This window comes from Gossypium arboreum, chromosome 3 (genome assembly GCF_025698485.1).
Source record: "Gossypium arboreum isolate Shixiya-1 chromosome 3, ASM2569848v2, whole genome shotgun sequence".
Taxonomy (NCBI): Eukaryota; Viridiplantae; Streptophyta; class Magnoliopsida; order Malvales; family Malvaceae; genus Gossypium; species Gossypium arboreum.
This window is the reverse complement of record NC_069072.1, coordinates 38294022-38308444: the sequence shown is the minus strand read 5'-3', so window position 1 is coordinate 38308444 and position 14423 is coordinate 38294022.

The window sequence follows — 14423 nt, the reverse complement described above, 5'->3', positions numbered from 1 at the left end:
CCTGGATCAACCCATTCTTATATCTGTGTGAATTTAGTGTTTAAAAAGAGTTTACATGTCGAGTCTACGGAGTTTGTAATTAAAATATCGAACCCCTTAGGCAAGTCTGTTTTAGTTGATAAAATTTGTAAGAATTGTCCTTTGATGATCCGGGGTTACTGTTTTCGGGCTGACTTGATGCTTCTACCGTTTGATGAGTTTGATATGATTCTGGGTATGGACTGGCTGACTATGCATGATGCAGTTGTGAATTGTAGACAGAAGACTATCGATTTGAAATGTCAAAATGGTGAGATTCTTCGGATTAAGTCTAATGATTCGAATGAGTTACTGGTTCTAATATCATCTATATTAACTCATACATATTTGAAAAAGGGCTATGATGCATACCTTGTATATGTACTGGATACGAAAGTGCCTGAATCAAAGATTGAATTTGTACCTATAGTTTGTGAGTTTTCGGATGTATTTCCAGAAAAATTACCAGGTTTACAGCCGATCAGAGAGGTTGAATTTGGTATTGAATTAGTATCGGGAATAACACCAATATCGATAGCTCCATACAGGATGGGTCCAACAGAATTAAAAGAGTTGAAAGCTCAATTGCAAGAATTAACAGATAGAGGTTTTGTACAACCAAGTTATTCTCCCTAGTGTGCACCAGTATTGTTCGTGAAAAAGAAAGATGGCACGATAAGAATGTGTATCGACTATAGAGAGTTGAATAAAGTGACTATAAAGAACAAATATCCTCTACTGCGGATTGATGACTTATTTGATCAGTTGAAAGGGGCTACAGTGTTTTTAAAGATTGATATGAGATCGGGTTACTATCAGTTGCGAGTTAAAGAGTTGAATGTACCAAAAACTGCATTCAGAATGAGGTATGGACATTATGAATTTCTTGTTATGCCTTTCGGTTTAACTAATGCTCCTGCCATTTTTATGGGCTTAATGAATCGAATATTCAGACCGTATTTAGATAGATTTGTTATTGTATTCATTGACGATATTCTAATCTATTCACGAGATGAATCTGAACATACCGAACACTTGAGAATTGTGTTACAAACTCTACTTGATAAGCAGTTATTCGTAAAGTTTAGTAAATGTAAGTTTTGGCTCAAAGAAGTTGGATTTTAGGGCATATTGTTTCAGCCGACAGTATTAGAGTTGATTTAAACAAGATTTCTGCTATTGTTGATTGGAAATCTCCGAGAAATGTATCTGAAGTCCATAGTTTTCTGGGCTTAGCAAGCTATTACCAAAGATTTGTGAAAGGATTCTCGATGATTGCGATACCAATGACACGACTATTACAAAAGACGTAAAGTTCAATTGGTTAGAAAAATGTCAGTAGATTTTTGAACAGTTGAAAGTATTGTTAATTGAAGCACCAGTTTTAGTACAACTTGTATCGGGTAAAGAGTTTGTGATGTATAGTGACGTATCATTAAACGGTCTGGGATGTGTTCTGTTGCAAGAAGGAAAAGTTATAGCTTATGCTTTTCGTCAGTTGAAACTGTATGAAAAGAATTATCCGACGCATGATTTAGAGTTGGCTGCGATTGTATTTGCATTGAAGATTTGGAGACACTACTTATACGATAAAAAATGCCACATTTATACAAATCACAATAGCTTGAAATATCTGATGACACAAAAAGATTTGAATTTGCGACAACGAAGATGGCTCGAGTTATTGAAAGATTATGATTTTGTGATTGATTATCACCAAGGAAAAGCTAATGTTGTTGCTGATGCCCTGAGTCGAAAGTCTTTGTTTGCATTACAAGCAATGAACACTCAATTGATGGTTTGTAATGATAGGTCTATTTTAGCCGAATTAAAAGCTAAACAAATATATCTTCAAAAAATTTGTGAAGCTAAAAAAAATGACCCTGAATTGCAAGCTAAACGAATTCAATGTGAGTCTTATTCTGATTCATAATTTCATATTAAAATTGATGATTGTTTAATGTTCCGAAATAGGCTAGTTTAAATGATGTTAGTTATGTTACTTGATATAATGGTTTTGGTATATCTTGTATATGTGTTAAGCCAAGTGATTTAGCATATTTTGGTACCATGTTTTGGTTGAATTAAGTGTTCAATTATGGTATGTTTTGGTAAGGTAATGTTTGAATGAAAAATATGCAAATGAGGTATTGATATGTATTTGTTAGATAAATGGATTATGCTTGGTATTAAATAGGTAATTGAATAACTAGTTGAATTGGTAATAATGTGTATTGAAATGGTTATCTTGGCTGCCTATTGAGTTGTAAAAATGTGGTTATCTATGATTATGAATGATTGTGTTTATAGGGTGGCAAAATGGCTTTGCAAATAGCCTATTTTTGTCCACACGGGCATGTGTCTCTGCCGTGTGTGACACACGGTCATGTTGTATGACCGTGTGTCCCCTAGGGTACCCTTTCGATTTAAGTCAGCATACCCTATAGGTTTGACACAGCCTAGACACATGGGTGTGTCTACAGGCCGTGTGTGGTACTCGGGCTTGCACATGGGCATGTGGCCGGCCGTGTAACCTAAGTCAGTAACCTCCCTAATTTTCCCACGGCCTGGCACACGGGCGTGTCCTCAGTCGTGTGACACAAGCCAGTATGTATGCCATGTTTCCACATGGTCTAAGACACAGGCGTGTCTATTAGCTGTGTGAGGCACACGGCTGGTTCACACGGGCGTGTGATACTTGAAATATTAAATTTTTTCTATGTTTTTGAAATTTTTAGATGTTATCAGTTTAGTCTCGAATGCATGACTAAAACTTTGTATGCTTGATTTGGGTAAATATTGAATATGAATGAATGATAGTTACTAAAATGAGAGGATAAATGATTGTTCTGAATTGAGTTACAAGTCAGGTAATGCCTCTTAACCTATTCCGGCGAGGTTACGGGTTAGAGGTGTTACAAAATGAGTTAATTTCGTCAATCTATCAAAAAATACCTAGATCAAGTCTTTCTTTCTCGGTATCACAACCAATCCAAATACAAAATCCATCATGACTCACTCACATTTCCATTTTGGAATCAAAATAGGCTTTAATAATTTAGATGAAACTTGATTCTTGACTTTCATTTGCTAACAAACCAAACATTTAGCCACATATTTTGAAATTTCGCATTTTATTGTCGACCACTTGTACATCTGTTTCAAATCACAAAACATTTTAGTACTACTTGAAAAAATGAGGTACATACTACTTTAAACCTCTGGTAATATGTCTCATTTCAATTCCAGATCATTCAAAGCACATAATCTATTGCAGAAATATCACATCTCAACAATACCAACTCTGAATTCCGTGGATTGATCACTTTAAATCTGTTCTAGTTTAACTATCGATTTTCAGGTCGTCATCTGCAACTCTCGAATTCTCTGTAAAAATAGTGGTCTAGCTTTCAGTTTGGCTAAAAGAGAACTGTCACAATTCAAGGTCAACTGAGCTTTTGTAACAACCCAAAATAGGGCCTAAGAGTTTTAGGGTATTTTAAGAATTTTAGCTCTAGAGTGCCCGGACTTTTGTAGCATGGTAAATTGAGATTATATTCGACTATAACATCTTAACTGTTAAATTAATTTTTGAGAAAGTGCTATAGAAATATTTAATTTTAAGAAAAGGATTGAATTGAAATAGAGTCAAAACTGTGAGTTTTTAAGAGGCAATTAGCCCAGATTTTAAAATTCAGCCTATTTCCTCCCCCACTAACGTGACTTCACGATAGGTTTTTCCCTAACACAAGCTTTGCCATCCTTTGCTATTCCCTTGCTCCTTCCATTGGTTTTTCCTTCCTAAACCATAGCACTTTGATTCCCTAACATTCCCAAGCCAATTACCTTCATAAATCCTCAAGAAATTGCATTAACCAGTGATACAAACATAACTATTAAAATTTCACTAAGTTTTTTTAAAACTTGTTAAAAATTTAAGCATTAACTATATAAACAATATCATAAAAACCAAGATGATCTCACTGTTAGTGAACAAAAAACAACAATTTGTACGACATTTTTTAACTTTATACATGGGACAAACACAAACCATAAACCATTATAATATTGTATAAATGGGACCAACATGAACAATAATTTTCATGGGATCCACATTCAATCAACTCTTCGCATCAATATTAAAATGTTTCTACAAATACAATTACATATACAAGAGTTTCTATAACACCCTTAACCCGTCTCCGTCGCCGAATTAGGGCTACAGAGCATTATAATAAAAAACATTTAGACTTAAGATTATTCAATAATTTAACCATATCATGAAATATTCATATACATGCATACTATCCCTAAATCGAGCCTTCGAGGCCTTAAAAATAGCTTAGAAGCAATTCGGGACCAATTTGAAACAAATCGAAAAGTTTAGGAAAAAGATGCAAAATTTTCAAAATAGGGGTCACACAGCCGTGTGGGTAGGCCATGTGACTCATATAGCTCAGGTCGTGTAACCTTTGAACTAGGGACACATGGTCGTATCTCAAACCGTGTCCTAACCCATATAACTCTCTGAGCAGGGTCACACAGCCGTGTCACACGCCTATATGCCAGGCCATGTAACTCACTGACTTGTACCCTAAAGAAATCATCAAATGACACAACGTAGTGTCACCAGGCCTGTGTCTCTGTAACACCCCTCACCCATATCTGACGCTGGGATAGGGCTCGAGGTGTTATCGGGATTTCACGTTCATAAACATATTAAATCAAGTCACTAAGTTGTGCTCTAATTTAAAATTTTTCAAATATGTATATCATTTCCCTTAAATAGGCCTTCGAGACCTAAAACATGCCCAGAGGCGGTGCGGGACAAAACCGAGAACGTTTGATAAACTTTGGGAACCTTGAAAAAATTTCTTTTAACTTGAAGTGTCACACGCCCGTGTGACTTGGGACACGTCCGTGGAATCACCCCGTGTCTAAGACTTGAGCATTCTGTTAAATTCACACGGCCAAGACACACGGGCTTGTGTCTTGGCCGTGTGAATTTAACAGACTTACCATTTTAGATGCAGGGGACACATGACCATGCCACACGCCCACGGGTGTGGTCCGTGTGTCACACACGGCCTAGGCACATGCCCATGTACCCAACCATGTAGACTCTATTAGGCTATTTTCCAAGCCTATGGTCACCCTATTTTTAACATTTATAAATAATGAATATTAAAAACAAAGTAAAACATAATTATGCTCTCATAAATGATCTTTGCAAAAACTCATTGCATAGAAACCTCATGTCATTGGTTTCATACATGCTTGGTTATTTCCCATCTTGTATTTATGTGTTGTCATACAACTTTAATACATTCAAGATTGGCTCGTTATTATGACCCATTGCCAATTGGAATCCAACCATCGCATATGATTACAAACTTGCATGGAAGTTTTGTAGGTCATAGCCTACTTCAAAACAAGCCGATCTCTATGGCCATAAACAAAAAGATAGATTTATCTTTACAAGCCTTCATTTGGCAAATCAAATGACACATATAAAAAAATACTGAAAAGATCTATACATGCCATTGAACAATTTAGAAATGTCTTTATACCAAAGTTGGACTATTTGATAGTATGCTGACTCTCCAACCGTCTTCCAATCTTTACGAGTCCTCAAGCTCTGTGAGAAATAGGGAAAAGAGAGTGGTAAGCACTTTCATGCTTAGTAAGCTTATATAACCGGAAAGTAAACTTACCAAGTAATTATCATGCAATCAAATTGGGCAATAAATTTAATGAGCATAGGATGGCTTCCCTATCACTTACACTCAATCAATGAGTTATTCACATAACAATGCACTATGAAAGTTATCTTAGATGAGCTCATCACTCAACATCTTATTTGTATATATATATGTCACATTAATCTCGTTGAGTTTCTAGGAAATTTCGATGGAATATCCATTTACCATCAATTCATACAATGATCGTTTCAGATATGCACTCCCACGAACCTCACATCTTATGGTGGGATTACCAGTCCAGGCTAAATCCCTTATAACGACAAACACCTTTATTGAGCTCAGATTTGAATTACTAGTCCAGGCTAAATTCAGATCCTAATCGGATTACCCATCCGGGCTAAATCTATAATGCACACATATTCTTCGGGAGGCTCGACCATTCAAAGGAACACTCGTCCGGGCTAGATCCTTTTATAAATAAGATCAACATATTACCCGTCCGGGCTAAATCCTTACTGCAACACATGCAGGACCTCATTACACATGTCAATTATGGTTTATCCATCAAATTTCCTTTTTAACCTCAACCAAGACATTTATCACAATTCATACTTAAACATGCATTTCATAGAATTTCATGTTATTAATAAATGCAATCATCATGCATTCATAAATCATACAATTAAGCACATTGGGTGTTTACTTTAAGTTATCCGAACTTACTTGGTATTCATTTCGGTGTCGTATTTCGGTTATTCTGAAACCTTTCATTTTCCTCAATCGACCTCCGAAATTTTTTCCTCGGGGTCTATAACAATAAAAATAGATCATTAACACTCCACATTATGCATTTCAAGTCTAAATTCCACCCCTGGTCCAAATGACCGTTTTGCCCTTAACCTTTCACACTTTTTATGATTTAGTCCCTAGGCTCATATAATGAAATGCATGCAATTTCTACCTTACTCAAGCCTAGCCGAACACTTTTCCCTCTTATGGTAGCCGACATTTTCCATTATTTTCACATTTCTACCACACATTTTACAACTTTTGCAAAAAAGTACATTTAGGATTTTTCATGAAAATCACCTAGGAAAAGTTGTTTAACACACCTCAAGCTTTCATTTTCCTCCATAAAACATCAAAATACAAGTAACTCATGCATGGGTAAATTTTTAAACATGAACCCTAGCATGAAATATGGGTAGAAATGGAGAGAGTAAGCTACCGAGTTCTCAAAATTACAAATAACATTAAAAACGGGGCTTGGGAGCACTTACTAATGAGCTTGAAAAGCTTGGAAACCCTAGCTATGGTGGCTTAGGAATTTTGTCTGGACAAGGGAGAAGAATGGATGATTTTTTCATTCTTTTTCCCATTTTTTCTTTGAAATTTCATCCATGCAAGCCTATTTTTGTCCAAAAATTTAGAAATTGGGAAAATTTCTCCCCAAGACCTTCTATTTTATAATCTAAAACAATTTCATGCCAATTGCTTCTACAATCCAAGTTTTACAATTTATTCAATTTAGTCCCTAATTTTCCAATTGGGCACTTACTTAAAGAATTCTTTCATGAAACTTTAACACATACATATTTTCATATTCTAAGCCTCGTAATAATCATAAAATAAATATTTTGATGTCGAATTTGTGGTCCCGAAACCACTATTCCGACTAGGCCCTATTTTGGGATGTTACATTTCTCCCCCCTTAGGGACTTTCGTCCTCGAAAGTCTTACCATTGAACAGATTCGGATATTGGCTTCTCATGGTTTCTTCTGGTTCCCATGTAGCCTCTTCTACACCATGTCTATGCCATAAAGCTTTTACTAAGGCCACATCTTTATTCCTCAGCTGTTTAACCTCACGAGCCAATATCTTAACTGGTTCCTCTCCATAGGTCATGTCCGGTCGAATTTCAATCTCAGTCGGCGAAATCACGTGAGAGGGGTCTGATCGGTATCGCCTTAACATAGATACGTGAAACACATCGTGAATCTTTTCCAGTTCAGGTGGCAATGCCAAACGATAGGCTAACGGTCTAACTCTTTCAATGATCTCGTACGATCCGATAAATCGTGGACTCAAGTTGCCTTTCCGGCCAAATCTCAACACTTTTTTCCATGGAGACACTTTCAAGAATACTCTATCTCTAGCTTGAAACTCAATTTCCTTTCTTTTCAGATCAGCATATGACTTTTGCCTATCCGATGCCACTTTCAAACAGTCTCATATCACTTTAACTTTTTCTTCAGTTTCTTTAATCAAGTCAACTCCGTGAATTTGATTTTCCTTAAGTTTTGTCTAGTACAATAGAGTTCGACACTTCCTGCCATATAAGGCCTTATAATGTGCCATCTTCAAACTCGTCTAAAAATTGTTGTTGTAGGCGAATTCTACTAATGGCAAGTATTTTTCCCAGCTACCCTGAAATTTAAGGATGCAATATCGCAACATATCCTCAAGAATTTGAATCATCCGCTCAGACTGACCATCTGTCTGATGGTAAAAAGCTGTACTAAAGCTTAACTTCATACCCAAGGCTTCTTGTAATTTCTTCCAGAATCTCGAAGTGAACCTCAGGTCTCTGTCATAAATAATTGACAATGGTACCCCATGCAATCTTACAATCTCAGAAATGTACAAGTCGGCCAATCTATTGAGGGAGTAATCTATCCTCACCGGAATAAAATGAGCCGACTTCGTCAACTTATCTACTATGACCCATACTGCATCTTTCTTCTTTGGAGTCAATGGCAATTCTGTCACGAAATCCATAGTAACTCTGTCCCACTTCTATTCGGGGACCGTCACATGCTGTAGCAAACCTGAAGGCACTTGATGTTCAGTTTTAACTTGCTGACATACTAGGCATTTCGACACAAATTCAGAAATATCTCTTTTCATGTCGTTCCACTAATAAATTTTCTTCGAATCGTTGTACATCTTGGTACTTCCCGTGTGAATTATCAAACGGCTATTATGTGCTTCTTGCAAAATTTTCTGAATAAGTTCATTGTTTTTGGGTACACAAATCCTATCTCTGAATATCAAACATCCATAAGAACTAATCTGAAAATCTAATTCAATACTTGGCTCACATTGAGTTCTTTTAGCTTGCAAGTCATCATCATTAATTTGAGCATCATAGGTTTCCTGAAGGAATGTCAGCCTAGCCTTTAGCTCAGCCAAGAATGAACCATCATCAAGCAGTGCTAAACAAGCATCCGTGGCCCTTAATGCAAACAAGGATTTTCTGCTCAATGCGTCAGCGACCACATTCGCCTTTCCCGGGTAATAGTCAAAAATCAGTTCGTAATCCTTGATTAACTCTAGCCACCTCCGCTACCTCAAATTTAATTCTTCTTGAGTCATCAAATACTTCAAACTCTTGGAGTCAGTAAATATGCGGCAAGTCTCACCGTATAAATAATGCCTCTAAATTTTCAAAGCAAAAATGATGGCGGCAAGTTCTAGGTCGTGTGTAGGATAGTTCTTCTCATGCGTCTTCAACTGTTATGAAGCATAGGCTATTACCTTGCCATCTTGCATAAGTACACAACCCAATCCATTTGAGGATGCATCACTGTAGACTACAAATTCTTTTTCTGACTCAGGCAATACTAATACAGGAGCTTCAGTTAACAGTGTCTTTAACTTCTCAAAACTTTGTTGACACTTTTTCGTCCATTCAAACTTAATGTTTTTCTGTAACAATCTCGTCATCAGAGTTGCTATCATGGAGAATCCTTTCACAAATCTTCGATAGTAACTGGCTAAGCCCAAAAAGCTTCTAACATCGGTTACATTTTTAGGTGGTTTCCATTCGACGATAGCAGAAATCTTACTTGGATCGACTTGGATGCCTTCACCCGAAACAACATGACCCAAAAATCCAACTTCCTGAAGCCAAAACTCACTCTTGCTAAACTTAGCATACAACTGCTTTTCCCGTGAAGTCTGCAACACAATTCTTAAGTGTTTTGCATGTTCTGACTCACTTTTGGAATAAATCAAGTTGTCATCAATGAACACAATGACAAACTTATCCAAATGTGGCCAGAAGATCCTATTCATTAGATCCATGATACGGCCGATGCATTGGTTAACCCAAACGGCATGACGAGAAATTCATAATGACCGCACCTCGTTCTGAAAGCCATCTTAGGTACATCCAATTCTTTAACTCGCAGCTAATAATAGTTGAACCTCAAGTCTATCTTAGAGAACACAGTGGCTCCTTTCAACTTATCAAACAAATCATCGATCCTTGGCAAGGGATACTTATTCTTGATAGTCACCTTGTTTAGTTGGCGATAATCTATACAGAGCCTCATCGAACCATCTTTCTTCTTTACAAACAATAGGGGGCACCCCAAGGTGAGAAACTTGGTTTCAACTCTTTCAGCTCAATTGGTGTCATTCTATATGGAGCAATAGAAATGGGAGTTGTTCCTAGCACCAATTCAATACCAAACTCTATCTCCCTTGGGTAATTCTTCCGGGAACACGTCTGGGTACTCACATACTATCGGTATAGACTCAATCTTCAACTCTGTTTCATTAGTGTTCAATACAATTTCAAGGTAGACTTTATACCCTTTTCTCATATATCTCTGAGCAGCCACTGCCGCGATCACAACTGGAGGCGTACCCAACTCTCTTGAATCAACCCGTAAAATCTCACCATCCGGGCATTTCAATTTAATATACTTACTACCACAATTTACAATTACATCATGCAGTGCTAACCAATATATACCAAGTATTACATCAAATTCATCAAATGGTAGCAACATAAGATTAGTCGGAAAACAATGACCCTGAATCATCAAAGGACAATTCTTACAGACTTTATCAACCATGACTGATCTGCCTAGTGGGTTCGACACGTTAATAATAAATTTTGTAGCTCAATAAGTATGTTTATTCTGGATACCAAGCTCATGCAAATGTATGAATACGTCGACCTCGGGTCAATTAAAGCAATAACACTTGTATTAAAAAGGGAAAAAATACCCGTAATAACATCGAGAGTTAAGGCTTCCTCTCGAGCACGTATCGCATACGTTCTTGTCGGGGCTCGAGCCTCTAGTTTTGCAGCATCTTTAGCCACAACTCGACTGTCATTGGCACTTCCAGGATATCTCAGAGGTCTACCTCGTGAAATAGGAGTACTCAACTTCGGGGCTACTTCCACTTCTTTCTCAACTCGCTCTGGGCAGTCCCTAAAAAAGTGGTCAAGAGATCCACATCTGAAACATGCACCGCTCTTCACTCGGCATTATCCGTAGTGAAATTTGTTGCAACTCTTACACTTTGGCTTTTGATCATCTACACTCCCCACACTAGTTACCATCGGGGAGGAAGACTTTTGGCTTCGTCGTTTAGAGCTTCTCGCTCTACCTGAATATCCTACTGATGAAATGGAGCGTTCGTGCTGGCTCTTTAGTTTCTTTGTAGAAAACGAGATTGTTTTATCACTAGACCTCTTGCTCGTGACTTGGGACTTTCTCTTTGCTTACTTTCTTTTGTTGTTAAGCTCCTCGGCCTTCTTGGCCCGATCAGCCAATGCAGTAAATTCCTGTATTTCTAGGATCCCAATCAACAACTTAATTTCCTCATTCAGACTTTCCTTGAAGCGTTTACACATTTTCGACTTGGTTTGGACCCATTCAGTTGTGTATTGACTTAGCCTTACGAACTCTCGTTCGTATTCAACTACAGTCTTGTTCTCTTGTTTGAGTTCCAAGAACTCCTTTCGCTTCAAGTCTAGAAACCGTTGGCTAATGTATTTCTTCCTAAACTCTGCTTGGAAGAAATCCCAAGTGATATTTTCCTTTGGCACTATCGAGGATACAGTCTTCCACCAATGATATGCAGTATCTTTCAGAAGGGACACGGCGCACTTCAAACACTCCTCAAGTGTGCACAAAAATTCATCTAACACCATTGTAGTGTTCTCGAGCCAAAACTCGACTCTTTCAGCATCATCATCAACTTTAGCTCTGAACTCCTCAGCCCCATACTTTATAAGCTTATCAACAGGGGCTTTACCAATTCTTATCGGAGCCATACCTCGTGGCACACCCTCATCAAGTTGGTTAGGGGGCGGGGGAGGTCTTGGTATGTTAGGGCGATTCCTCAGGTAATCCCCAAACCATTCATCCATCATATCAAAGAAGGCAGCTCGGGCCTCTTCCCGGCCTTCAGACATAAGCCTTCTACTACTACTAGATACAAATCATTGTACGGAAGCTGGAGCATGGCTCTCGGCTCCCTCGAACTCATCTTGTGCTTGATTGGAAGATATTTACTATATTCAAAACAATTTGAACACTTAGGAGACATCACACTATCAATATTCTAATAATGGCATGTATAGCAAACCTCAATACTCTCTACGGTAGTCCTAGAACTGACTAAACTGTAGCTCTGATACCACTAAATGTAACACCCCTCACCCGTATCCGACGCCGGGATAGGGCTCGAGGCGTTACCGGGATTTCACTTTCATAAACATATTAAATCATGTCACTAAGTTGCGCTCTAATTTAAAACTTTTCAAATATGTATATCACTTCCCTTAAACAGGCCTTCAAGACCTAAAACATGCCTAGAGGCAGTGCGAGACAAAGCCGAGAACGTTTGATAAACTTTGGGCACCTTGAAAAAATTTATTTTAACTTGAAATGTCACACGCCCGTGTGACTTAGAGCACGCCCGTGCAATCACCCCGTGTCTAAGACTTGAGCATTCTGTTAAATTCACACGGCCAAGACACACGCCCGTATGTCTAGCCCGTGTTCATTTAATAGACTTACCATTTTAGATGCAGGGGACACACGACCATGCCACACGCCCACGGGTGTGGTCCGTGTGTCACACACCGTGTACCCAACCGTGTAGACTCTATTAGGCTATTTTCCAAGCCTATAGTCACCCCCTTTTTAACACTTATACCTAATGAATACTAAAAACAAAGTAAAACATAATTATTCTCTCATAAATAATCTTTGCAAAAACTCATTGCATGGAAACCTCATATCATTGGTTTCGTACATGCTAGGTTATTTCCCATCTTGTATTTATGTGTTGTCATACCACTTTAATACATTCAAGATTGGCCCGTTCCTATGACCCATTGCCAATTGGAATCCAACCATTGCACATGATTACAAACTTGCATGGAAGTTTTGTAGGTCATAGCCTACTTCAAAACAGGCCGATCTCTATGGCCATAAACAAAAAGATAGATTTATCTTTACAAGCCTTCATTTGGCAAATCAAATGACACATATAACAAAATACTCAAAAGATCTATACATGCCATTGAACAATTTAGAAATGTCTTTATACCAAAGCTGGTCTATTTGATAGTATGCTGACTCTCCAACCGTCTTCCAATCTTTACGAGTCCTCAAGGTCTGTGAGAGATAGGAAAAAGAGAGGGGTAAGCATTTTCATGCTTAGTAAGCTCGAATAACCGGAAATTAAACTTACCAAGTAATTATCATGGAATCAAATTGGGCAATAAATTCAATGCGCATAGGATGGCTTCCCTATCACTTACACTCAATCAATGAGTTAGTCACATAACAATGCACTATAAAAGTTATCTTCAATGAGTTCATCACTCAACATCTCATTTGTATATATATATATGTCACATTAATCTCGTTGAGTTTCCAGGAAATCTCGATGGAATATCTATTTATCGTCAATTCGTACAATGATCGTTTCAGATATGCACTCCTGCGAACCTCACATCTTATGGTGGGATTACCAGTCCAGGCTAAATCCCTCATTTTATGAACTCATAAGGTGATGTCGGGATTATCAGTCCAGGCTAAATCCCTTATAACGACAAACACCTTTATTGAGCTCGGGTCTGAATTGCCAGTCCAGGCTAAATTCAAATCCTAATCGGATTACCCGTCCGGGCTAAATCCATAATGCACACATATTATTCGGGAGGCTCGACCATTCAAAGAAACATGAGATCAACAGATTACCCATCCGGGCTAAATCCCTTTATAAATGAGATCAACAGATTACCCATCCAGGCTAAATCCTTACTGCAACACATGCAAAACCTCATTACACATGTCAATTATGGTTTATCCATCGAATTCCCTTTTTATCCTCAACCAAGACATTTATTACAATTCATACTTAAACATGCATTTCATAGAATTTCATGTTATTAATAAATGCAATCATCATGCATTCATAAATCATACAGTTAAGCACATTGAGTGTTTACTTTAAGTTATCCGAACTTACCTGGTATTCGTTTCGGTGTCGTGTTTCAATTATTCCGAAATCTTTCGTTTTCCTCGATCGACCTCCGGAATTTGTTCCTCGGGGTCTATAAAAATAAAAATAGATCATTAACACTCCACATTATACATTTCAAGTCTAAATTCCACCCCCGGTCCAAATGACCGTTTTGCCCCTCATCTTTCACATTTTTTACGATTTAGTCCCTAGACTCGTATAATGAAACGCATGCAATTTCTACCTTACTCAAGCCTAGCCGAACACTTTTCCCTCTTATGGTAGCCCACATTTTCTATTATTTTTACATTTCTACCACACATTTTACAACTTTTGTGAAAAGGTCCCTTTAGGGGTTTTTCATGAAAACTACCTAGGAAAAGTTGTTTAACACACCTCAAACTTTCATATTCCTCCATAAA